The following is a 27,721-nucleotide window of genomic DNA, read 5'->3' on the forward strand; positions in this document are numbered from 1 at the left end:
AAGCAGTGGTATCAACGCAGAGTACTGTGAAATATAAAACATTGTGAAATGTAGTGACCATTTCGTGGAATATCGGCGACCCTTGACCTAACCTGAGTGCGTCGTGAAGTAGTCGCCGATATTCCACGAAATGGTCACTACATTTCACAATGTTTTATATTTCACAATTTAACGTAGAAATCGACATAGAAATCGCGGATCGACGACGACGCCGAAAAACTCCGGAAATTCGTGTCGAAAGCATAGCTGGTAATTCGATCCGGCCATGTAACGGACTCGCGCGTGCGATCACAATCACGCCGGTACTAGATTTCGCAACGCGATCGGATTTATACGATAATTAAGCACGTAAAAACACTAAACTCACACTCGTACTGCCGCGGACCGGCGATGAGGACGCAAATGTTGATCACGAACAACAGAAAGTGCATCTAACAGACAGGCTTGTGCCAATTACGAGACGCGCAGCACGCCAAGGCCAATGTCATACGTCATACTGGTGAAGTCGCGGCGTACGTGCGAACACGGAGCTCGGCTCGGCTCGACTCGGCTCGACTCGGCTCGACTCGGAGCTCGTCTCGCCTCGGCGGCCCGGACAATCCCCACCACTGCGACCTTGGCCATATTGTCGCGAAGTGTTGTGCGTTGTGCGTTCCGTAACTGGCAGTGCCAGTCAGTATTACTATTGTTAGGGGCATTTTCGGTTGTTCGAGATCAACGTTTACGCGCTCATCGCCGGTCCGCGACAGTACGAGTATGAGTTTCGGTACCGACATCGTGATTGCGTCGCACGGGCGAGTCCGTTACGCGACGCGACGCGACGCCATTACATGGGCGAGTGTACTACACGGGCGGATCGAATTACCTGCGCTTTCGACGCGAATTTCCCGAGTTTGTCAGCGTTGTCGATCAGCGATTTCTACGTCGTTGAATTGTGAAATATAAAACATTGTGAAATGTAGTGACCATTTCGTGGAATGTCGGCGACTCCTGACCTAATCTGAGTGCGTCGTGAAGTAGTCGCCGCATCATCGTCGTTCGATGAGGTTAGGCCCACCTCCGATAAGTGGGCCTCGAAAAAAGCGGCGACGCGAAAACAGAGCATCGGTTTTATTCGCGCGCGAATAAGCTCTCGCGATTCTCGCATTTAAACGCGTCGAAAATGTGATATCCAAAATTCGGGCGTCGCCGCGCGCGTCGTGAACGAAAAAAAGTAACGCGAGTGCAAGTGTTTCGAAGCTTCTACGAGGAGGAGGCCCGGGGTGGCATCGGGCAACGGCGGAGCAACTATATGGTGAATTATTATATATTTATTATTATTATTATTACTATTAAACTCAATGTAAATAATAATTTTATTTTTCGAAATATGAATTATTTTAAATTTCACTATATAATTTCCATGTATTTATATGTTACAGTTTACAACTCTGCTGCTGCGAATCGTATCGGTGAGTCTCAACGGTTTTTATTTAATAAAAAGAATTATTATTTATCTCAATTAATTATTTGCATTTCACATTTAATATTTAAAAAATTTAGTGTCGCGAAATATTATATATTGGTTTGATTAAAAAGTTTTATTTAATTTTCATTAGATGATTTCATATATATGTATGTATGCAAATAAAAAAACAAGCAACATCTATATTATATTATATCTGTATAGGATCACAGTCAACCACAGAAATTATTTAATTGATAAATAAGTTATTATTATTCGATAAAATACAGTTATTTTTTTTAATTGTAAGAAATTTTTTTATTTATTTAATACTAATTTTTATATATATATTCAATACATATCAATATTAATAGAAACAATTATTCATTAATATAACAATTATTTATTTCGCGACAATCGTATATTTGATTACAGCAAATTCTGGAATATCTCGGCGACTCCTGAGTACGTCGCGGGAGAGTCGCCGCATCATCGTCGTTCGATGAGGCCCTCCGATAAGTGGCCTTGAAAAAAGCGGCGACGTGAAAACAGAGCATCGGTTCAATTCGCGCGCGAATAAGCTCTCGCGAATCTCGCGTTTTATCGAAACGCGTCGAAAATGTAATAATCTTAAATTCGGGCGTCGCCGCGCGTCGCGAACTAAAAAAAGTAACGCGAGTGTGTTTCGAGTGAGTGCCAAAAGGAACGACGTGGAGAGAGAGGAGGTCGGAGGCCCGGGGAGACATCGGGCAACGGTGGAGCAACGATAGGGTAAATATAATTTATAATTTATTTAACTTTCCATTTGTTATTTGTGAGATTATTCATTTATCTTCGCGGTAATGATCCACATTTTATATTGTTATATAATAATGAATGTAAAATATTCTAGATTTTATATTTTGAAATACTTCTAAAACTAAAAATATTTAATAATAAATATAATAATTTTTAATAATTTATTATAATAAATATTTGGATATGTGTAAAATACAATTTCTACATTGTATCATATTTAAGAGATATGTAGATTTAATTATTTATGTAATGCTTAACTAGATTCTTTTAAATATATTTTCAAATATATTTCTTTTAAATATATGTTAATAGTGAAAGTAAATAGTAATTTATATACTTTAATTTAAATATTTGTTACAAAATTTAAATTGAAATATTTTTTATAATTATTTCTATCTTTCTTTAAAAATATATTTTTTTGCAAATTATGTAGTTTTTAAATATTTTTAAGCACGAATAAAAAATTGCGCGCCTAATATAATCATTTTTTGAAATATTAAAATTAATATTTAAATTTTCAAATTAATTTTAATAGTTCAAAAATTGATTTGAATTATTATAATGGATTATAAATAATTTGAATATTTTGATAATTGTTTTATATTAAAAAAATTTTAAGTTACTGTATTTGTGAAAATGAAATCAGAAATTTTTTAATACATATATATGTATATAAGATAAAAATATTAGGAAAAAATCTTTTTCTGATAATTATCTTTTCTGATATTTAACGTCTACTTTTTTACTCATTCAAATTTTTATTTTTAATTAAATGGAATGGAGAATAAAAAGAGTAAACGTAACAATGTATATTAATTCAAAACGAGTTCTTTTGTGATTTTATTCTGACTGCTTTACTTAAAAGTATCTTACTCTAAGCAATTAATTTATTAATTGAAAAAAGCAATCGTCGATTGTCCGCGCAAAATTATTATTCCGCGGTAAGGATTCGAATTCGCGTTTAACATTCATTTCTTGTATAATGATTAGTGATTATAATATTGATACGTGGTTCATTAAAATTTCATTAAAAATTTTATATAATTAATATACGAATTCTAACGCAAATATATTGCAATATTCTTTCTAATATTACATTGTTAAATAACATGATAAGTGAAATAATATTTGAAATATTATTTCTCGATTTTCTAATGCGTGTATAAAAGGAGTTCGAAACAAAATATAATTAAAATTTCGTACAAAATCAGGTTGAAATGTTGCATAAATACGATCCGATCGGAACTGTTACTTTTCTTATACGAATTACAATTTGGGCACTAAGTTTTTATAAATTGATTTTTTGCGTTCAATTGCTAGAAGTATTGGTATAATTGACATAGAATTATTGTAAAACTAGAACTTCGAAGAAATATGGTGCGCTGCGTGAACTTGGCGCACCATATTTTCGAATTCAATTTTTTTGTATTTAATCATCGGAACTATTTAAAATTACTACTTACGTAGAACTCTAGAACTATTCGAAAGAATGCCAGAACTCTAAAAAAACTTTTAGATATTTAGGTGTATCTACCAAGTTCACAGGTGTCAATATTGTAAAATTTCGACAAAATCGGAGGACGGAGCTCTCCTTCAGTATTACCATATAATATATTATATATATGTATTTGTATATAATGTTATTGCAAATATTTTATAAGAATTTTAAAATAAAATTTAAGACATTTTATATGCATTACATTGCACAATAAAATAAATCAAGATGAGATAAAGAAACAATTAATTTTATAGGTAAAGAACGATATGAATTAAATAAAAAAATAAATTATAAATATATTTACCTCAGGGTTGCTCCGCCGTTGCCTGATGCCTCCCCGGGCCTTCTTCTTTCTTGTTTATTTTTTGCTGCTCATTTATGGCACTCAACACTCGCGAAAACACGATTAATTACAATTAATTACGATCGCGTGCGCGCACTATAATCAGCAAATTACGACGATCGCGCGACACTTTGCACGGCACTTTGTTGTAATCACATGCGTCGTGCATTTAGATACATTGCGATGAGAGAATAATGCGAAAATTACAATTAGTTCAAATATTGTACGGCCAATTTTGCGCACACAATTCGCGGCGACAATATTATCTTTATACATATTATAATATCTTTATACATATGTTAATAGTATAAAGATGACTTTTAGATTAATATCTTGTGTTATAACAATTGTGTGAACAAATATACGAATTAAAATTAAAGACAAATATCCGTAAAATGCAATATATTCGAAAATATATCATTGTTTTTTTGATTATTCGCGCGCGATAGATTTTTATCAAGTATATAAATCATATGAAATTTTCACGCGTTTTAATAATAAATCACCGATATATGCCATATATACATATAAAGATTGAATTTTTGTTACACGGTTGACCAGTATCGAAATATATATATATATATAATATATATATATATATAAAATTATATATATAATTAATTACGATCACATACTTATACTAATAAACGCGACGACGTTCAATTCATTCTGTATCCGTGATATTTTGTCAATGATTGAAAAATTCGAGAAGTCGAATTAATGGCTAATAATTAAGAGAATGTACTGTGAAAATATATCGAAATTCAATATTGCATGCGGTACATTGTAAAGAGATATATAAGTCACGTGAAATCAATGTATTATTTCTACTTCAAATCAGTAAATCGTGTGAAATATTTGCTTTCAATAGGCACCATCTTTAATCAAACCGTTAATCGTGGGAATTAATTAATCGGTCTCTAATTAACAATCGTATTGATAATTGTTAGTTTGTAATAATGAAATCGCACGTTCTGCATCTCTCAATACTCTCCAATCACATTCCTCGAAGGATAATGTGACAATGAGAGCGGAGCGACTCGTATTACTACCTGCTTATTCGAGTCTCGCAACGCGAATGATAGCAAGGTCGCGGCATATCTAGCAGTATGTAGCGCACACTCACCCTCCCCCACTTCCTCTAGCGTCGCTATTGTTTATGTACTATTGCTGCGCCTTACGCCAATAAGGCATTGTCATTCGAGGCATTCGCGCCGCGGGACTCGGGCGAGCAGGTAACAGCAGGATTTGCTTCGTTTTCATTGTCGTGTTTATCCTTCGAGGAATGTGATCGCAAGAAGTAGGTATCGAGAGCGAATGCCGAATATTGTGAATAAAATGTTTAACGCACTTCAAAGATGAATTTTTGTCGTATATTTTATTCTATCTGACTTTCGAATTAATTATTAAACGATTGATTGCGGTATCATGATTTCTCGTTACTTTAATCACTTGACACTTGATTTGAATGACAGGAATAGAAAAATATCAATTATTATTTTCTTGTAATCTTGCTAAGCGATAACTACTATTTTTAAACAATGTTTAAAATTAAATTTTGCATCGCGCTTTGACTTTTCATTGATTTAAGGAATCTTGTAAATTTGTCGATTACTTTTAAGAAAGAAAAAACGCGAGAGAAGAGAGAGGGGGGGCGTAATAATTCACGTAACACAAGATCAAAATAATTAATGTAAGTAACGAGAAGCCATGATATCAATCGATTGTTAATAATAACTAATTTGAAATTCAGGGAATAGAATATTTCGTGATAAATATATTTTATAGCATTAAGTATGGCGACGGCATATCATTGGTATGTCATGTTTAACTTCGTTCTTGTGACATATGTATGCTTAGCACGCTGTTGTGTTTATGTTATACGGAGTCGTCTTATGTATATATCATTCACGCGACGAAACTCAAACTTCGCGTATCATCGTATTACTTTTCGAAATGCGAGGGAGAGCATGTATTATCGTAGATTTATTCACACTCTTGTAGTATAAAATCACAATGTTATATGTTCGAAAATGAAAACGTATGAAATTAATTAGCAATAATAGTAAAGATAGTATTGCCGCGACCATAATTACATTGTATTTAGAAAGTTTGTATATTTTATATATGTACTTTCTTCATTAAAAAAAGAGAGCGTACACTTTTACATATAATTTACATTAAAGAATATCTTCACTCTCACTTCTCACTCGATCAGCGCCGAACACAATTCAGATAAACTCTATAACCGCGGTGAGTTGCGTATAAAGTTGGCAGCATGATTTTCGAAGCAACTTCATTCTTGTAACGATTCTTGCATCGTATTCTTGTCGCGATAAAACAAAGTACATGTTGCGTGTAAATACAACAAAGTTTACGTCGGGAACGCTATGCAAAGTGTCGCATCCTAATTTAGTAATCTGCTAATTACCGTGCGCACGCGATGATCGTAATTGACCGTGTTATCGCGAATGTTGTGAGTGTCATAAACAAGTGGCAAAGGATGAGCGAGAGGAAGACGAGGCCCGGGGAGACATTGGGTGGAGCAACGGGAGGTAACGGTAGAGCAACCCTGGGGTAATTTATAACTTATTTAATTTATATTGTTTTGCTACCTATAAAATTAATTGCTCATATACTTCTGCGTGATTTATTTTACATTACTGTGCAATATAATGTGCACGCAAAATAATTTAGATTTTATTTTAGAATACTCTTAAAATATTCTTGCAAAATATTTACAATAATTAATATTATAAAAATATCAAGAAAGATTTAAACATTACTTTAAGTTGAATATTGTATATATATTTTAATTATTTAAGGTTATATACAAATGTGTGTATGTGTGTGTGTATATATAACCTAAATAATTATAATATAAACAAATTAAAATTTTTTTATCATAAATCTTTTATAAAAATTTATATTTGAACATTACGTAACTTTTTTTATTAAATATATGCTTAAAAATTGAGTACAAAATTTAAATACATAATTTTTTTAAAATATGTATTATTTTGGATATTGCTATATAATTTGTATATATTTATATTTTGCAGATCAACATATGCAGTAATCTCCGCTTCGTACCGGTGAGTGCTAAATTATTTTGTCTTTCAAGCTCGACATATTAACGAATTCTAAATGTTCACCCTAAGAACGCTCAAAACTTCAACGAGGTCGAATAAATTAGAACCAGTACCAGCCCATCGAAAGCATGGTACTGATAAATTTCCGCGCGTGTTCTCGCAGACACGAGCTGCATATATTTTACATTCTCAATTCGGGATGAGCAGATTTATTGAGCTTCAGCGCCCAATATACCATTCACCTTCCTTGACAATCTTTCTACTTCTTCGCGTATACATATATCTGCCGTCTGTATATATTTCGTGCTTTCTATTGTTGTTAGGAATTATTTGCCAGCAATTTATCTGCAAAGATCTTTAGATCTTAATGTGATAGAGAAAAACCTTTTATGCACACATTGCGCATGCATTAAATAGAACCAAGTTTTTTGCCTGTATTTTTAAATTAAAAATTACTTTTAATAATTCTAATAAGATTAATTTTTTTTAGTCTATTATTAATTAAACTTTTTTCATTCAATTTAATAAATGTTATATGAGCTCTAAATCCTTCTCTAAGATCTTTTTCTTCCAATTTATATAAACAAGATTAATTACACGAATATATTAAACTATTGCATTTCATATTTTACGTTAATTTGACATTATATTGGCATGTTATAAAATTATTAAATAAAACAATTATATAATTTACAAAATTACTTGTAAAATTCATAAAAATATATATAATATATATAGGCAATTTCGTATGAATGTAACAACTCTATAACACGTTGCTTGTCAACTAAATATATTAATTAATATTAAGCATATTGAAATGCGCAAAGCTTGATTATGGAAAGTGCGAAAGAGTAATAGGATCAAATATGAGAGGGGAATATACGTAGTGAAAGAGTACGAAAAAGAGACTGAGCTAGGTGCGAGAGAAGCTATAAGAGAGGAGAGTATAGCAGAATGAGTAAGTGCGAGCGCTCGTCGCTTCTCCATTTCAAGCCTAAGCGCGGCCATTCATCAGGATTTCGGCGCGCAGACGTGCTTTATTACTGCTCGGTCGAAATTGCTATCCTACGACTCCATTCCGGTCCGCGAGCTTGCATACACCGTACCCAAGCAAGCCTCTTTCGGCATAGTCAGGATAATGCATTAGTGCCTTATATAAGATTCAGCCACGCGCAAGCGATTCACATTCTTAACCAGACACACAGGCACGAGTTAACTAAATTTAAATTATATCAGAGAAGAAGTTAGCGTGTGATCGGTGATCTTGTTGATAGTTGCGCATTTTCTTATAATTATTATCATAATAATGAATATAGATTATAATGAAAAATTCTTAAAATTATAATAGAACGTTATTATTTATTGCTAAAATTTTATTTTTTGCATATAGCTTTGATTTCAAGCATATATATTCTTATAATTATTATCATAATAATAAATATATATAGATTATAATAAAAAATTTATGAAAATTATTTGAAATAATGAAACAATGAAATAATTTTCATGAATTTTTAATTATAATTTATATTTATTATTATGATAATAATTATAAGAATATATGCTTGAAAATCAAAGCTATATGCAAAAAATAAAATTTTAGCAGAAAAATAATAACGTTCTATTGTAATTATTTTATGAATTTTTCATTATAATCTATATTTATTATTATGATAACAATTATAAGAAAAATACGCTTGGAAATCAAAGCTATATACAAAAAATAAAATTTTAGCAAATAAATAATGTTCTATTATATAATTATATAATTATAATAGAACGTTATTATTTATTTGCTAAAATTTTATTTTTTGCATATAGCTTTGATTTCCAAGCGTATTTTTCTTATAATTGTTATTATAATAATAAATATAGATTATAATGAAAAATTCATAAAATAATTATAATAGAACGTTATTATTTTTTTGCTGGGACTTTATTTTTTGCATATATACATACAGCTTCGATTTTCAACCGTGTTGAATAGCTGAAAGCTATTGTCATATATTTCGACTTTAAATTAAACACTTTTTTTAAATTCTCTTCGAATCCTCGTTAGGCTCGCATATTTAAGATTTAAGGAGAAGCAAATAATTAACACTCATTAATATTTTTCCTCGATAAAAATCTATTATATTAGAATTCTGTCACATTAGCTTCGGCAACCTGCTGGCGTGTGTCGCGCGATTCACATGCACTTGCACACACACATATGTATACATGATTCGCGCGCGCGAACACGCGACAACTTCTCGCACACGTGCATACATCGGCACGCGTGCGTCGCATCGCATTGCATCGCATCTCCAACACGTGTATATACCGAAATACGAATGAAAAAGCTTAATGCGCCATTATTTACTTGATAGTGGACAAGAGGGGGGACGCTTCCAGGGGGGGTACCAGCACGTGTTTACGCGTTTATAACAGACGTGACGTAGAGTGGTTATATTCTAGCTCGGGCGTGTGCGCGCGTCGGTGGAAGCTGCGAGAAGAGAGAAAGAGAGAGAGAGATGGCTGGAGGTGGCGCGAGGCCGCTGTTTTGTGATGCAGCACGCACATTACCAGACCGTAATGCGGCCTCGTCGGGGCTCACCGGTTCATATATTTTATTTAGCACTGACACACACGGGGCCGAAATTACGCGCAGTTATTAATGAAACTAAACTATTAATTTAAATTCCATTGTTCCATTATAAATAATTACCTGTTAATTACCGGACGAACCGGGGCAACCCGGTGTAATGTGATTGGGAGGGGTGGGGGGAGGGGGAGGGGAAGGGACAAATTATTGGGCTAACAAACGTTCGTTTACAACGGGCTAATGTTACCGCGAATAATATTTTTACCCTTCGAAAAACGCACTTTCGTTTCTGACAACGCGACTTAGAAATTTACAAAGTCTCTCACCCCGACTACTGAAATTTATATATATATTATATACATATATATAATACTTTATAGCTTCGATATTATTTATTATACTGCATTATTATTTATTAACTTTTGTAATGCGCGAAAGCGTTAAGCTCACGCTCGTAAAATAGTGCAATGTAATCACTGACTATTAATCGTCGTCCATCCTGAAGCTTAATGAGTTACATTTGCCTGCGTTGTTATAAGTTATAAGCATTATTTATTACGTCATTGTGTATTAATAAAAATATAATCCGCGATTAAGACTCGGACAAATTATATACATATATATGCGAGTTGTACATTTAATACATTTATCATCGAGAATTATCCGACTGCACATTCGATCGACAGCGATTCTCTCAAGCTATAATAATTAAATAACGATACATTATCTGATATCATTATCTCCGCGGGGCCTTTTATATTCCCACGTCGTCGGAGGGTATAAGGTAAATTTGCGTGCGTGTGTGCACCAACAGAGGAGTATGCCCACCACGTGTCTTAGGGCGGATTCGATTAATCAAAGCTGAGTCGCTGGCGGCCGGCGCTGATTGCTCTTGCGATGCACTTAGTCGCGTACACGTGATTACACGCTGCGAGATAGACAGATGAGGCTACGTGCCTGTAGTTAATCTTCCATACGTCAAACGGTACGAACGACATGAAGTGGAAGGTGAGGAGATATCCGCGCCGTGGACTTGGTGTACAATCACCACGCTCGTGTATACATATATATCGATACGGCGGGCGTCTTTGCACGAGGTGACTCCCGTAACCGCGTGCTGAAGAGTTCGTGACTGCCATACGTAGGTAGGATGTGTCACATGCGGGGGAATGGCATTCCGACTCGATGAGCAATTGTAATGGGATGATCGCGAGAGACAAAAACACAGCTGGAGAATTCGATTTTTTTTTTCTTTATCGCCCCGTCCAAAGACGCGAATAAAATATGTGAAAGGATGATAAAAATGCATTGTACAAGTCATAATTTAATTTCGCAGAGAAAAGTCAGTTGGACGTTACGTCATTTTCCCGATACTTCGTACGGCGACGACTTGGCCGTACATAATAAGGAGGCGCCTTGAGCCACGCGTTTGTCAACACGTATCAGATAGGAAATCACGATCACGAACGCGCTATAACTTGATGTGGCGCCAAGTGACAGTTGATTATTCGTCGGGAAGAAAATATTCGGAATATTGTCTCTCGTCTTTTTTCTAAATTTTGCCGAATCGTCCATTTCTTCTAAAAATTCTTGGAATTTGCTGAGAAAAAGACAAGTACACAGAATACAGAGAGATTATAAATTATATATATTTTCGATTTCTCACCGGTAATAAGAAAGAATTATAAAATAGTGAAACGCGCAAACGGGGGATTTCATATTTCGCGGTGATCGAATTTGCCAATCGTTTCCGCGTTTAATATATCCGTTGCTCCGAAATACGGGAATACCTAGTCGAAGCTAGTAGAAGGAAGGGGTCAACGAGAGAGGGTCGCGAGAGAAAAGCGAATCGAGGAGAGATGACGTAACGGAGACATAGTGCTGCCAGAAAGAGGAAAGCGCGATAGAAAGGCATCGGAGCGCACCGGCGCCCTGCCTCGGCTCCGCCGAGGCGCCGGCGTCACTTCCGCCCTTACTCCTATTCCACCCCCCCCCCCGCTCTCCCCCTCGTCGTCTCGTCTCGCAACTGTTCCCGCGGTTCCTATCTCGATTCAGGCTGCCGGCTTGGAATCGCAGAGCCTTGAAAAAGGAGCAAGAGGAAATATATACCGACGACTGCGTCGATAGGCGTTGCCCCTCGCCGGGCTCGCTCGAGCCAGAATCGCGAGCGACTACTACGACCAGGGCACACTCCGGCCACCAATAAATAAATATGAGATGCATCGGCTAAACAGTTCTCGGGTTGTTGATCTCTCTCTCGCGCGAGACTTGTATAAATCAGTCTTATGTATCTCTCCAGCATTCAACCCCCCCTATCCCCTCGCGAAAACTTTGTATCTCGATGTTTCTGCAGGGCTCTTCGGAATTTCGCATCGAACTGCGGTTTTATCGGTATCGATTGCGCAACCGTGATTTGGCGATGAATTTAAATATCGAGAAAGAGAGAGAACGCATGTTTTCAATTATCTCGTTTTGGAATCGCGACATATTAGCGCCTCTATTTAGGCGGATCATTACCTTATTCGTCAAATTTCTCGGCGAGATTGCAAAATGTACCGCATTCCTCGGAATGCTCATTATTCGATGGCACGTGACGCGCATCGTAATTGGGACCCCCCTTGTTCTTCCCCCGTTTAAGCCATACGCCTACGCAGCCTCTTTTCCCGAAAAAATAATAAGCGAGAGAGGGTTGGAGAGTCCGAGATACACGACGTAGGAGACGGGAAGACCAGGGCTGACAGGGATTCATAATTTCACGCGGGCTTATTGCAGTCGGTTATTTATCCTCTCTACTCATCGTGCATGCAGCTCTCGCCTAAGACTCGCGGTTCTGTTCCGCCTGCGGTTTTCGTCTTCTTCTCTCTCTCTCCTCCCCTCGTTCCTCATACCGCACTTTGCAAGTTTCTTCGCCGGATGAGTCATGATACGTCCAAAGTAATATCGCGGTTTAATTTAACATAGATCATACCGCGCGTTGTTTTGCGCCCATTATAAATCGATTATTCGATTTCGGTCATCGCGCGCGCGGATATCGAATACGGTAATTTACTGATAACTTCGATTCGTCTCTTCGTGTTATAATAAAGATACAATAATGAACGCGTTATTTTTCACGTAGTCTCCTCTCGCTCCTTCCGACTTGCTCGCGCGACAAAATTGTGTATCGGTTTAACTTTCCGACAGGACAAGTGTTGATTTACGATTCTCACAGGCTATATATTTCACAGTTATCTGATTTAAAACTTTGTATTAAACTTTCTCTGAAGGTTAAATCCCAGCGGGATTAACAAGGACCGCTAGCCTGGCGCGTCGAGTTTTTCGGTTTCTCAATGTATATATTCTCGCATTTTGATGGAAAATACTCGCTATTTTTTTTTTTGTACGAGAGTTAGAGAAGAAGAATATTTGCACAGAAAGAGAGATGGAGAAAGAGATAGAGAACCGCGAATGCTTCCAATCAGATTTCCCGGCCAGTATCCACCGGCGATACGAATATTCGGCCAGTTCGGTGGCCAGATAGTCCCTCACTCGCTCGCTTGAACACGGAGGATAATCCTCATGGATTATTGCGGTATCACGTGGGTCCATACGTGCTCACGTAGGATAGGATGCCCTAGGACGTCGTATTTGTATGCCGTGGAATACACCTACGTGTTTGTATCGCACGGGCTTCTCCATGGAAACCCTTGCTAGGGGCCGGGCCTGCTGCGATACCCTAATTCCTAAATCTGTCGCCATAAGTCCTCGTTACAATAAATAACCCGACCGGTGTGTGTCTGAGCTTGCGTCTCTCCTGCCTCTCCTTCCCCTCGCCCCCTTCTCCCATCTTTCCGCCTCTATCTTCTCTTTCTCCTTCTTCTGGACCATCTCCCGCTGCTTTCTCTGAACTAGCTTTAAATAAGCCTACTTGGCGCCTTCGTACGGCTCAATCGCTCCGTGAAAAATATACTTGATCGTATGATTCTTTACTAATTTGCTACCGAGAAATTCTTTATATTATAAATTAGAATATTTTTCTCTTTGATATATATTTTCTAGGACATATATAAATGTAAAAATAAAATTCTAATATATATAAATAAATTTAAATATATTAACTAGATCAATATATATAGGTACATGAAGGAAGAGCAAGATGCAATAAGTAAAAGATATGTTTATGTTTATATTAATAGAGAGAGATTTTCTTTTATTTATTTTTGTAAAATTTATTTCTTTTTCAATCCTGCAATATTTCAATTATTACTTAAGATTTATATATTTCGTGCGACCGGTACCTTCGATGTTCAGCTACCGCCTTTTACGCTTGTTGAACACACATTGCTGTTCTGATTTACATTACTTCTATCATGTCGCACTTATTGCATCTTATACTAAAAGCGGATACACATACAAGAAAGAAAAAAAAAAAAAAAAAAAAAATACGGTGGGCGTGAAATAATACGATCGATAAATCCTAATAAATGTCTACCTGTCTCGCGCAGACATATATAAATAAAACGTCGGTGTTCGAGGAGCATGATCAGGCGCATTCTGTCCGTGTATGCGTTGGTCACGTGCGTCGCCACGCATGCGTCCCACGATGCTATACAGCTTTATCATGGGCGCCACAATATATACGATATACAATATATGTATGGCACGTACTAATTGCAGTAGCAGCCCGATTCAAGATTTTTCGCAAAAGAATCTTGGATGCGAGCATAAAATGAAAGTAACCGAATAAACATCGCGTCATAAATTTTTATCGAAAGATTTCTTTGCTAGGAAAATATAGCAATTTTTTTATGTATCGTATAATATAATAGTTGACTAGTACTCACGTCGAAAAAAAAACGTTGAAAATATATCGTATAATTGTAACAATTGTGTACACTGTACACGATGTATATTATTTTTCACTCGTGCAAGATGATTTATTAGAGATGCATTTTGAAAATGTACGAGAAAGGGCAGAAGTAAAAGCTTTGAAAATATTTGAATTGTCTCGCTGACATAATGTATCTCGCAATTGTGCGTTGTATCAATGGTATACAATTGGAATATTTACGCGAAAAGATGATAAGTGTCGGAAGAAAAAAAGCCCACGCGACTTTATCACGAAATCGCTGTAGGAAGTAACAATAACGCAAGCCCAGTTGCAGCGCAGCAATGCGAAGATGCATCTAGAATAGAAAGAAAAGAGAGGTAGACAAAGAAGAGGACGGTGAAGTTGAAATCGCGCGAAAGAGAGAGAGAAAGATGCGTTTCGAGAGTGTATGAGAACGAGTCGTTAAGGGGCGGGAAAGATGGCGCAAAGGGGTACGAGGGGGTTGGGTGAGGTGGCGGCAAGGGGGAAGGGGTGGCACAGCGGAGGATGAAGGCGGTGGGGGTGTGCATTGCGGATTTATTCCCGCCAACACATTCATCATGGCGGATTTAGCTGAACCCGTAACGCATTGCCGTGGATATATATCTGCTTCCATCCCTACCCTAACTTTCTCCCTCCTCCGTCCTTTACCCCTCCACCACCTCATCACAATTCCGACCGAATCCTCGCCGGTATATCCTATATTCTGACAAAACCTCTCTTTTTCAATGACTCCCTAACTCTTTCCGCGATACGTGAAGCGAAAGGATACTGGATCGTTTACGATGCTTCGAGTATTACGCTCCGCGATGGCATATTTTACTTGCATCGCGATGTAACGACAGAAATATACGTAATTACACCGCGTTAATAAATAACTTAATCACCTTCACGTAATTCATCGCTATTCGGGAACACTTTTACGAATATTTTTCATAATTTGCATCGATAGATCTGGATAGAAAGTTACGTCAAAAATGAGCTACATATATGCACACACTTCTTTTTCTTCTCGTTGACCATTCGCGGCAGAAACAGACCGTAAATAGCTCTTTAATAAATCTTTGGTGTGCTATCAGCAGCTGATCGCAATGCATCATGGCGTCGCGTTGACAGACCCCTCTAACTACTCTTCACCCTTCGTCCTCGTGTCCATCCCCTCTCTTCTGCTTCGCATAGATACGATATTACGGGGATTGGTATAAATCTATGGCTCATCCATCTACATTTTATCCCCGGAGGTACCAAGACACCCACGCAGAGACGCGCGTACAAGCACACAGACGTGCCGAAACGTGCACAAATACTGTCAAAATCTTCCTTCTTCTCCGCTCCTCATATCCTGAGGGTCCCTATTCGCCCTTCTCCCTCGAGACGGTTCAAATCCGATCTCCAGCCCACCCTCTTCTCGTGCGCCTCGTTCCACCTGCTCTATCGAGATTCCAATAGCGGCCTTATCGAAGGCTTTGTACGATGAGGGATCGCAAGCTACCCGGGCACTTTCCGCGCGGTCCTCATGATATTTCACATTTATTATCATATTTCAGATATTCACAATCCATTCTTTATCAAATCGAGACGTTATTAACAAAGTTGTGCAAAAGAAGATCGTGGAAGATTCTGCGCTTAAAAATGAAAATGTTCGTAAAAAATGCGACATGATTATAAATAATAAATCGCTCTATAATAATAATAATAATTTATTGAATTAAATAACATAACGAACATATTTTATATACTTTAATTAATTATTTCTTTCGTATGATGCATATGTGTGTTTTTTTTCGTGAGAAGAAAAAATATACTTACAGCAACTCTCTCTTCTAACGTATATAAATATATATTAACTGTACAATTATATGAATTATTTTCTACACACATTAATTGAACTATATTTTATTCAAACTCCAAAAGCTGATACTGCCAACTGGTGATGATTCATAAATGATGAGAGTCCAGACAATTCCTTGGCGCCATTCTGTAAATATATACGGAGGGCAGCGCATTAGAGCTCAAAAAAATTCCCTTTTATTTTTCAGTACACTGCAAAAGTTTGCTCGTCTATTTACTCATTGAATCCAAATCGGCACTATTCTACATTAGACTGTTTAACAGAGACACACTATTACTTAACAGAACACTTTATTCCTATATATATATGAACGAAAGAGAATACTCAACTCCTAAAGAGTCGATTGCAAAGAATTAGAAATTACAAACATACGCTTAGTTAGTACAAGAAGAAATAAAATCACGATGCAACTAGGATTTGACCGCATGCTCGAGTAGCACTGAAGGGTTATCTTCGAAAAATCGACAGTTAAAAGGGTGGGAACGTGTTACGAGATAGGAAAAACTTGCTTCGACTTATTCCCCCGGTTGGTTTAACAAAGTGCGATCAACGGCGGGATAACAGCTGCTCCGAGTGGCCCTTCCGGTGAGAACGGGGGAGAGAAACGGAACGTTTCAAAGGTCTCCGCTTCTCACCCCACAGTGTGCTTCCTCTCTGCGCCAAATATGGCGCTTGTCTCTCTCACGAAGATGGCTTTTGAATTTCGATTTAATTCGCATGTCACAAACTGTGGCGCGCGCTCTTGAGAGATTTATCGCGGAACTTTTTAATTCTATATATTTTATGTAAAATATACAGTCGCGCTAGTAGTCATTCTTAACTGCATTCTTATTTCACGTCCGCGAAACGTTTCTACCGGAGATTTATATCGGAGCAAAAAGAAAAATTGTCATTTCTTACTGCACAAATAAGTTATTCGCGAAGAGGACTTTTTCTACGCCGCAAAGTCAAGTCACTTCGTTGGACGCGGAAACGTGGCACTGATACACCTCCAAACAGTACGACGCAGTTTCTTAACTTCTGCTTTCGTCATCAAACTTTCATGAGGCACCGAACGTCAAGCAAGAAAAACTTGCCACGAAATTACCAAGGGCCTGAGAGAGCTCGCTTCGGAAGCCACAGACGTGGACGTGGAGAGAGAGAGAGAGAGAGAGAGAGAGAGAGAGAGAGAGAGAGAGGGGATGAAAACTAAGCAAGACAGGAGGCGAGGAAGAAAGGAAAGAAAAAGAAAGAAGAGGTGTATCCCGACCCAAATTCTAGGGACGAGAAAACTTGGCTCGTCAATCTGCAACCGGAACGAACAAAGTTCCGGTGCGAGGACAAACGCTTGTCCTTTCGTTGTGTATCTTTGATACTTACTCCGCGACTATACATGATGTTCGAAGCTTTTCGTTTTCCTTTTATACGTGATAGTTTCACTAGAGCCACACGGCATTATAATCTCGCACGCGTTTCTCGTTATACGTCGCGCCCGCGAGACGGGAAAACGCTGAATCGTATCAGTCCAAAAGCGAGAGATTAACGGCGAAACTTTGGTGGCTAAAACAGTGATTAAGTGCCGTTCGCCAAAATCCAGTATTAAATTCGTAATAAATTCGGAAAATATCGGGAATACGGACTAGAACTCATAAATAACGTAGTTTAAAGTGGGAATTCATTCGTGTGACATTTATTCACGCAGATAGAAGAGATTGCTACTAAGAAAAACCACAAGGAATAATGAAGCATGATTTTAATCGCCTAGTTTTATGCACATGCGTCTATGCATATTATGAGCGAGATATGACAAGAATATATAAAAAAGAAAAACAAGATCGTTTAGTGATTTAGTGCGTACGTCTTAAACATAAAAACAAAAAAAATATATTGTTTCTAATGCGCGATTTTTTGCATATCACTTTTGTTTATACCTGTAATAAAATTGCTGTGAAAATATCAATATTTAGATGCAATCAGAATATTTACGCATTAAATTATAAAACAAATTTAATGAGAAAATTGTTAAAATTGGGCGTTGCCGGTGAATGGATGAAAACGCCGCCATGTTTAAAGAGTTCCATAACAGATCGGGGGTGATCGTGCGGTATCAAAGAGAGCGGGCGTGCAATATATGCTGAGATTCAACCAAAATCATTTTTCGTGACGAACGCGAACGAAGAATTCCAGCACAAAGAGAGACCCTGTAGCTTTTGCGCGTAGCCGCGACGGCGACGGTCGTCTCTCGTATCTCACTCTGGCCATCAGTATTTTCCAACTTGTCTCACGGATTCCCCCCCGCGCGTGCTCTCCTCACTGAGACGTAAGTAACAACATATATAAAAGTAAGTGACTCTTTCTCCCTCTCCCTCCCTCTCTCTCGATTCTCTCTCGCGGGGCGGTGATACAGGGTTCTCCTATCTGCGGAGTCTATCGGGCAGTAAACAGCGTGCGGCAGATAAGGCGAGAGATATATTATAGACTCCGTCCCATCGCGTATACGGGTGTATACAGAAACGAGAGGCTGCGTGATAGCTGGCTCTAGTAGCCCGCGACGTCTAGAGCTCGAAAGAAAGAGTGAGAGGCATTCTATACATATATTTCGCTTCTTTTTTCGCCCGGGCTTCGCGTTCTGGTAAAAACGCCGCCGGCGTCTGAATACTCGCGCGCGGAGGACGGAAGTCGGTTTGCAAGCCAAGCATGGGGCGGCGGCGCCGAGCAACCCCTTATTTTACTCCTTCCTAGTCGGTGGCCCAAGTAGCTGCCTCTCTCCCCCTCCCTCCCACCCCCGCCGCCTTCCTCTCTCTCGCCCTCCGCGCCACCGAAAGGATCGACTCGACCATCCCCGCTCGTCGCCACCCCGCGCACAGGACCCGATTCACCGTCCTCTACTTTAACTTCTTTCGCTTCTCGATCTTTTTCTTCTTCGGCCAATGCTCGAATGCTCGATGCCGCGATACATCACGTGCACGCTGTTGCCAGTTGACTTTCTATCTCTCCCTCCCTCTCACCCTTTCACCCTTCCCGCTTTCCTTCGACACAGACACGGAAATCTAACTCCAAACTCACCAAACGAACATTTATCCTTTCTCTTTTGGCGAACTGCCATCTATTCGCAGATTGAAACTTCTTACCCGTTAGTAGGCTTCCGCGATAAAAGATTGAATAAAAAAAAACTTGCGCTTCTTATAACTGCAATTGCGAATTATTTCCCGAGTGAATAAAATTCGTTACGAGTGCGAAATCACCCTCGCCGAGTATTGTTACGTGCGATGTCGCAGTTTAGAAAATAGTCGCGGTTTTCGTCACAGCGGCCATTTGTACGAACCATTTTATATATACCAAACGTTGTGTGGGGGAAAAGGGGGGAGGAAAAGGGTTACGCTTTATTTCGGCGTTATTTCAAAACGATGCCATGCTAGGGGCAAGTTATTATACCGCTGTCAGCCACCGCAACACCCCACGTTGATCTGCATAACCATCATGGTCTCCCCTGCAGAAACGTTCTGACCGTAATAAGTAAGACCCGGCCCTTTGCCGTGGCTCGAGATCACTCAATAGAGGCGCGGCTATCAGCCAACCACAAAAGCGATTACAAATTAACGTGACATTTCTTCGCGCTTTAATATGAACTCCCGTTACGTTTCCCATTCCTCTTTACAGCGCACCCTTCTCCTCGTCGCCTGGGGAGCGAATACAATTATCGTGCCTTTTGTTTCACAATTGCAGCTACTTCTCCGTTTTCTATCCGGAGGGTGAAGGAATATCATTTATTTTTGTTCTTGCACCCCTGCGAATTCAGGCTGAGGCAAGGGTGATGGCTCACGTCTGCCATTTTATATTAATGTATTATTTTATAATAATCTTATTGTTAGTTGTACGAGAAATTTTTCAGAGAGATCTCGGGAAATATTTATTTCTTGCAAGATATTAAAGTTAAATTCTATCAACGTCACTATAATTAAAAAAAAAATCAAATATTAATATAAAAGTTAATATATACATAAATTGGATGTTAGTCATGACTAATTCTCCCACACAAAGTAACTGCGAAAATTAATATTTTTATAAATATATATAACAATATATTACATATATTACACTTAATAATATAATAAATTATTAAATTTGAAATATATTATTTATCATATCAAAATTGTTTGAAAGTATATCTCAGACATTCTGTGGCAGCTTATAAGAAGGAATATTTAATTAACTTTTTTTTAAATTTTAATTTATCTAACAAAGAAGCAGCAGACCTGTGCCGTGAAAAAAAGGAAAAATACTTGTGGCGTGTAAAATAAGCCGACAAAAAGTTATCTCCCACGTAGTCCTAGATTTACGAGATCCACGGTTCGTTTCAAAGCCATGTTAAAAGTGGAACAACCTTGGAAAGAGAACGAGAGAAAGAGAGAAGGAGCACGACCTATTTCCCTCCAATTCTAGGAAAATAGGTACAGTCCCGTTTTTCGACCAGGAAAAAATTTTTTAATGCGTGAACTGGCCGATCACTGACATTGTCATGCTTCCGCAAACATTTTTTCGGGTCAGTTAGTCCCGTTAAGTCACGCATTATATAGTTTCAAAAAGCAAAATGCGCACTTCTCTATAAATCTTAAGGTTTTTGTAGTAAATTAAAATCTTGATGAGAAATAAACTATAGATATAATTCGAAGATCTCCAAGGTTCTTTATTATTGTAAAAAATCTCGAGGTCGTGTTATCACGGTTTGTTCTAATCTTGTCCGTTCCATGATTAAAATTTATTAAAACATCTTTCGGTGTATTTTTTGAAATAATCGAAAGAAGTAACCTTTGCATTTGAGTTTGATATAACATGCAAATAATATTATATTATAATTTTATATTGTATTAAGTTTATAATATGAAAATAAAACTGATATAATTAAGATCTTGAAATATTTTGACATTAATATTTCGTCTTATATTAACTGTTTATATATATATGTTTGTTTATGTTTTATTTTTCATATATATATATATATACGTCAATTTATAATACGCGTCAATTTAGAAATGTTGAAAATTAAGAATAGATGACACCAGACACACACACACACAAATTTTCATTTATTCGATTTTTTCCACAGAACTCGCGTTTCTAATTTCGTAAACCTATAAAAACATCGAGACATCGCTTCCAAGTATCATCCACCGAGATAAAATTGTCCCTCGTATATATTTAGTGGGCGGTGTTATCCATGTAAATACTGAAAGAAACTGACATCACCTAAGAAACGCTTTGATCTCGTCATCTAGATAGTTAAGATATCAAAGTCCTTATTAAAATAATTTACGATTCGCACACGCGCAGCTGTCTAAAAATTTTACTTTATGCACAGTTTGTACAATGCATTGAATGCTTTTATGACTTAATTTTGCACAATCTAAACAATATTTATTTATAATATCCTTCTGCGATATATGCATATAAATATCAATTTCAAAAAACAACAGGCTTGATGAAGTAAAATTAATATACTCGATGAATTAGAATCCGATATACATCTGTCGTGTAAATTAATTGCAATCGTATAAAAAATGGTAAAATATTTGAGACTATGCAGTCGAAAACGCGAAATTAAATCAACAATTAATTCCTAAAGGATCAGGAACAGCCAATAGCAGCTGGACGTCGCCGTTGTCTTGAACGGGGTTGTCCAACCAAGAAATAATACAAGTGCACTAGGCAGAAGAGACCAACCTACCCCTTACTATCCGCACACCCGTCGCCCGCAGATAAATCTTCCCGCCCTCTAATTGGCCTTCCCTCCATTTCCTCGGCCCATACCCTCGGTCTCGACCTGTTCCTTCTTCTCCTCTCCCTCGCTCCTATACCTCCTTCTCTCCCGTGTCCTCCTTCCCTCTTACCGTTCATCTCATCTCTCGGTTTCACTTCCCTACCTTCCCGGGCACGGCTCCAGGGAACGTTCTCACCCTATGCGCCGCCACCCTTCCCTCCCACCATTCATCTCTAAACCGGCGAATTATTAGAATTATTAGACATTATATTGGCCGCAAAATGTCCGTTAAACCGCCAGAACTCAATTGTAAATTAAGATTTCTGATAATGCCGCGAGATGTATGCGTTCAAAACTTAGCGGCTATTATTAAAGTTTCAGATTCGTATCTTGCGGTGAACGAGATTTGTTCGCAGCGAATTTATTCAAAGAAATAATTATATCGCCTCATATATAATGAAGAAATAGTACAGACACGAATTTGAATATACGATTATTATATCTATTGATTTCGTAAATATAATAAAATTATTTTCTATTTGACAGGATGCATCGCGTAAAACTTTTTTCCCACTTTATAAATTGAAATATATTGAAATATTTTAACGAAGAAAGACAATGATTTAATACGAATTTATACGAAGCGATAGAATGTAAAATATAGTCGTTCAGATAAAAATCGTCAATCTGAAAAAAGACTAAGCCCCCTTCTTCAAGTTTTATATAAACGAAACTTAACTATAGAGTCTTGCCGAAATGTACGGAGGTGCATGATTTGTGCTCAAATCGAAAATGATTCAGCACTCGTGGAAATAACAGATACTAACCGAGAGTTACGAGCGCATCGTTACGAATACGTGTAATATTTGTAGCAGCAAGAGAGTAACATCAGCGAGGCTTTCGCATAGTTTCTCTTTCTCTATCCCGCTCGACCATTCTCTATCTCTCTTTCGGCCAACCAACCGCCTCACAGTTCGTTTCCGTGTTGTTACATAATACACGCTGCGGCGCGGTTACGGTGGATGAGGGATGAGGTGCTGCGTTGCCTAATAACCTCCCCTTTGCACAACACCCCCTCAAACCCGACTGAATCCTCCGCCGACCCCCTTGTTATACCGAGAGCGCACAGGATACGATGGTATTTGCGAGCGGTGCATGCAACTACGGGCAAACCACCGTGCAAGAGCACGACGATATAGAAACACCGCTGGAACACCACTGACAAGAAAGAGAGAGAGAGAGAGAGAGTGAGAAGGGTGGAAGAGAGTATCCGAGGGCACCAGGTTACGGAGAGAGAAGCGTGAAGTAATTATATGAGGGCGGAGCACGCTAGGCTCATCTACACCTAACACATTCATATCAGTCGGCCCGAGCCAAGGAGCTGCTGAAACGTGAAGCTCGTACATCAGGATTTCGTTGCCGGGATAGTAGACTCCTAGAGGAGTATGGCAGAATGAGTTTTCGCACGGCCCAACTTATTGCTGAATTTCTTTTTGTAGAACGAAAAGATAAGAGTTTTTTTAACTACGTGATCCGTAATATAACGCAACGTAGAAAAATATATCGTAAGAAATAAATACATGGGAAATAAATTTATAATTACGAGAAATGTAGGAAAGAGACCGAGTAAAATAAGGTAAAAAAAATCCATTTAAGACGCGTCTAGTGACCTTCACCGGAATGTCGAAACAAAATCTTTTATATAATATCTAACACCGTCGACACAAAAGAAAAATCATTGCACGGCGAGATGGAGGAGAGGCGGAAAGATTAAAGAAGCGAAAGAAAGATGGTACGGATGGAGGAGAGTAGTGTTATACATTTAAGTAGATACACCTATATAGAGGGACTTACTGGGATTCAATTACCGCAACGTCTGCAAAGCACGCTATTCCCACACCCTTAAAAGACTACCCCTCGCGTTGTGCGCGTCCCCACCTTTCCATCTCCTCAAGAACGAACAGGTGCTCTTGCGCCTGCTGTAAATTGCTTCCCCTGTAATCCAAAGTAAAGCGGTCGTTTTATCCGCGCCATGGCGAGATGGATGCCTCGCTACGTCTTTTCGCGTAATAGATTGCAGCTTCGCAGCTAATGCCCCACCCCTTCATCCCGGTTTTTGATTAAATTTATATTTTTTTTACCGGCCAAAAAATGTGATTTTCTTTATTCGTCCGAGTATTTTACAGAATTAAAAATATCGTGTATTTTATTAGGAGAATACGAAATTATTATAATATACGCTTTATAAATTATTACATTGACGGCATGCGATATATTTTCAAAATTATTAATTAAAAAAGAAATATACGCTTAAAACAACATCTTTATATCTTGACGTAAATGTTAATACTATACATTTTTGTTTTAGAATAAAATATTAATTTTATATAAATATAACTTTTTATCTTTTTTGGATCTGAAATAAATAGCGCTTTAATAAATATAAAAGCTATACGATCGGATCTCCGAAATGTGATTTTCGAAAACCGTCGGAATCAGCTCTACGTTTAGATTAAGGAGCCAGGGATCACAAAGTTATAACTAAGGATCAGAGAATAGGAAGTGTTGCGTGAGGCCAATAGCAAACTTACGCCTAGATCGGTTATGTACCTTCGTTCGGTTCGAACATAGGTACATAATTCATCGGGCGTGCACCATTGTCGGGAGCTTCATTAATACAAATGGCGTCTGCTGAATTCTGCCCCCCTTCCTCCCCCTCCCCCTTCCCCTCCAACCGCTCTCGGCTGTACGTGTACGATAGTAACGAGGGCTTCCGCCTATATACGTGCGAGTCGCACACGAATGTGCGTGTATGTATAGGAATAGCGAACGATAGCGGGGCATCCACCATCCTACGGTGTGTGCTGTGCCACCCCCCGGAGACGTCGAGACGCGCGGGACATATTTTTGCAGTCCTTGTCGACTTTCATGAGGGAGTCTTTCCGCAATAACATATTAATATCCCGGAGCGTCGCGAGACTTATGGCTGTCCGTGGAAAGCTCAACTCCGGATCAACGCTGGCGCCCGTTAAGGCGGTTCCACATCCTGTAACCGCGATGACGCCGCGTAACGAGTGCTTTTTAAGTGCCGCACGTCCGCCGCATCGCGATATCGTTAAAGAATTGATAACGATTTCCCCGTCGGAAAAACGTGTGTACGTATATATATATATATATATATGTGTGTCGTCGCTCGTAATATTTTCGTCGCGATAATAAATATCGCGTATGCTCAATGGGAGAGATATCTCTATAGTTAACGATTAGAAGGATGGGACACACAGTTGTCGCGCTAGAAAGGTCCGATTCTCTAGTCTTGCGATGTTAATTTAGGGAGAACGATAATCGCGCCCGTATCTAAAATTTGATTTCGCGTATCAGGGGCAATAAAAACGACGGGATCAGGGAAAGAGTGGATGTGGTGCGGAATGGACTTGCTACGGCCAGGGCCGCAGACAATGAAGCGTAAGACGTGTGATAAAGTTTACATCGCATTTATTATTATTTTTTTAGCAATCGTATAATCAATGTAATATTACAATAGCGTTCGAGACCGTCCCTAAGAACGCCGGAGATATTATCTTAATCATAGGCAGCTAGCGCGGCCCTGGTCGCTGTCGGAGTACATAGTACAATCAGGAGATTCCAAAATTTGTAAATAATTAATATTCTAGTATGTTACAAAAAGGAAAAAACTTGTCACGCGGAACATTTACACAAATAACTACCACTACGCATAAGGTAACGCCTATCCCTAAACAGGACTACGTGCCTAATTGATAACGCATAGCACAGCAGAGCAATGAATCATCTCTTTGTTCCGAGATCCACAAAATAAATAACTATTAACATTACATACCTCTTAGAAATACTGTGTTTATGTATTATTCTCTCTCTCTCTCACACACACACACACACACACACACACACACACACTCTCTCTCTCTCTCTCTCTCTCTCTCTCTCTCTCTCTCTCTCTCTCTCTCTCTTTCTCTCTCGCATTCTCTCTGTTTTTTTAACGGCTATTCGTATACATTCATTTTAACTAGAATAAAGTTACTGTATAGGAGATAACGCCACAAATCTCTTTACATAGAGCAGGCGTCTACGTACTAGATACGTACATTATAATATTGGTTTGTAATGTCTATCTTCGTTTTGCTTCTCTCTCTCGAACCGACGTTGATTTTAAAAAGGGGGGAACATTTTCCTTTTCAGAAAATTCTTTCCTGAATTAATTTCAAAAGGGATATCCGTCTCGAGACCGCGCACTCTTGACCACTTTAACAGGTACTTAAGCAGACGCACATCATATAGATTTTTTTTCTATACAATATTGATAAAATATTATCGAATATCAACATATATATTTTGTACCAATCGAAAATATCGTATCGTTATGATTAATCTCGCTTGCTATCGGTTATATACGTTTTCAAATAGTATAACTCTAATTAATAACGCGCGAAATGAAATAAAACAGTCTTTTTGTAACAAACGAGCGAAAGTTACCATTAGCAAAAGTATTGGTAACAATATAAACGCTTTCTCGTATTGCTTCGCACACAAATAATAAAAAAAAAGAAAGAAAGAAATAACAAAAACATAACATCAATAGCAATCTATTTTATTCCCTCTTATCCCTTTTTTCTTTCTCTTCATCTTTCTCTCTCCCTCTTCTCGCAAAGCTATATCGAGTGCGCATTTTCGAGAAAGAATATATCGAACAAAGAAAAATGAGGAGAATTGTAAAGCAACTTGATAAAATTTTGTACATTGAGTCAGGAAAAGAAGAGTCGTGCTTCCATTAAGCTCGTTAAGAACGATATAATTCGACTCAATCTCGAGAGAATGTTATAGAATGTTCCTACGTCCTATATTTTTAACCCTATAAATAGTTGTAGCCTTTTCCTTACGTATTTCAGTTTCTAATCTTCGTACAACCTATCGCAACGTACGTCGAGAATGTGACTCTGTTTTCGGTCGATTTTTCGCAAACGACACCCCGAACCCGCGGACGTTGGCTGATTGGCCACCCTCGATAATTCAACCCCTATCTACATACTACTGCACCAAAGCAGAAACTACAGGTAGAGAGACCAGAAAGGGGAACGACTACAACAGCGCTAGGCTTATACGGATGATACTGTGTGTACTTGGATACTGATTGGTCTGGGAGCATATCGGTCAAAGTGAGCTACGGGGAGGTAGCCATGGGGGTAGGGGGGAGGGAAGGTTCGTCACTCACCGGGTGCAGCATCCGATTCGCCGCAACCGATAAATTGACGATCGACAGATACGCACATCGACCATCTATTTGGCATTGCAGAGACAGCGGGTGCAGCCTGCCACTCACCTGAAACAGAAACAGAAACGACGGAGTTAGCTTATACATGTTCCCCACGTGTGTGTTATCATTAAATTAAATATTTAAAGAATGCATTCATTTTTTTCTAATAATGATCAAACAAAGATAATTCTGTGACAGTAAAAATGCGAGAGAAATTATATTTTATATGTATAT

At 38.1% G+C, this 27,721-nt stretch overlaps 1 protein-coding gene across 6 annotated transcripts in view; it reads right to left on the bottom strand.

Moving 5' to 3' along the window:
• The window catches only part of Antp (homeotic protein antennapedia), a 244,257-nt gene that overhangs the window by 123,626 nt on the left and 92,910 nt on the right, over positions 1-27,721 (bottom strand). For 2 of the 6 annotated variants that reach the window (XR_014426232.1, XR_014426235.1), the window contains one exon: positions 16,369-16,586. The exons of 2 other annotated variants lie outside the window; for them this stretch is intronic. The gene's annotated coding sequence lies outside the window, so the exon portion shown is untranslated. Of the gene's footprint in view, positions 1-16,368; positions 16,587-25,675; positions 27,554-27,721 lie in introns of those variants that run through there. 2 more of the 6 variants (XR_014426231.1, XR_014426234.1) reach the window with 1 other exon arrangement.

The sequence above is a fragment of the Prenolepis imparis genome, unplaced genomic scaffold, assembly GCF_030444845.1.
Source record: "Prenolepis imparis isolate NDT839.2.m4 unplaced genomic scaffold, iyPreImpa1.0 SCAF_10, whole genome shotgun sequence".
Taxonomy (NCBI): Eukaryota; Metazoa; Arthropoda; class Insecta; order Hymenoptera; family Formicidae; genus Prenolepis; species Prenolepis imparis.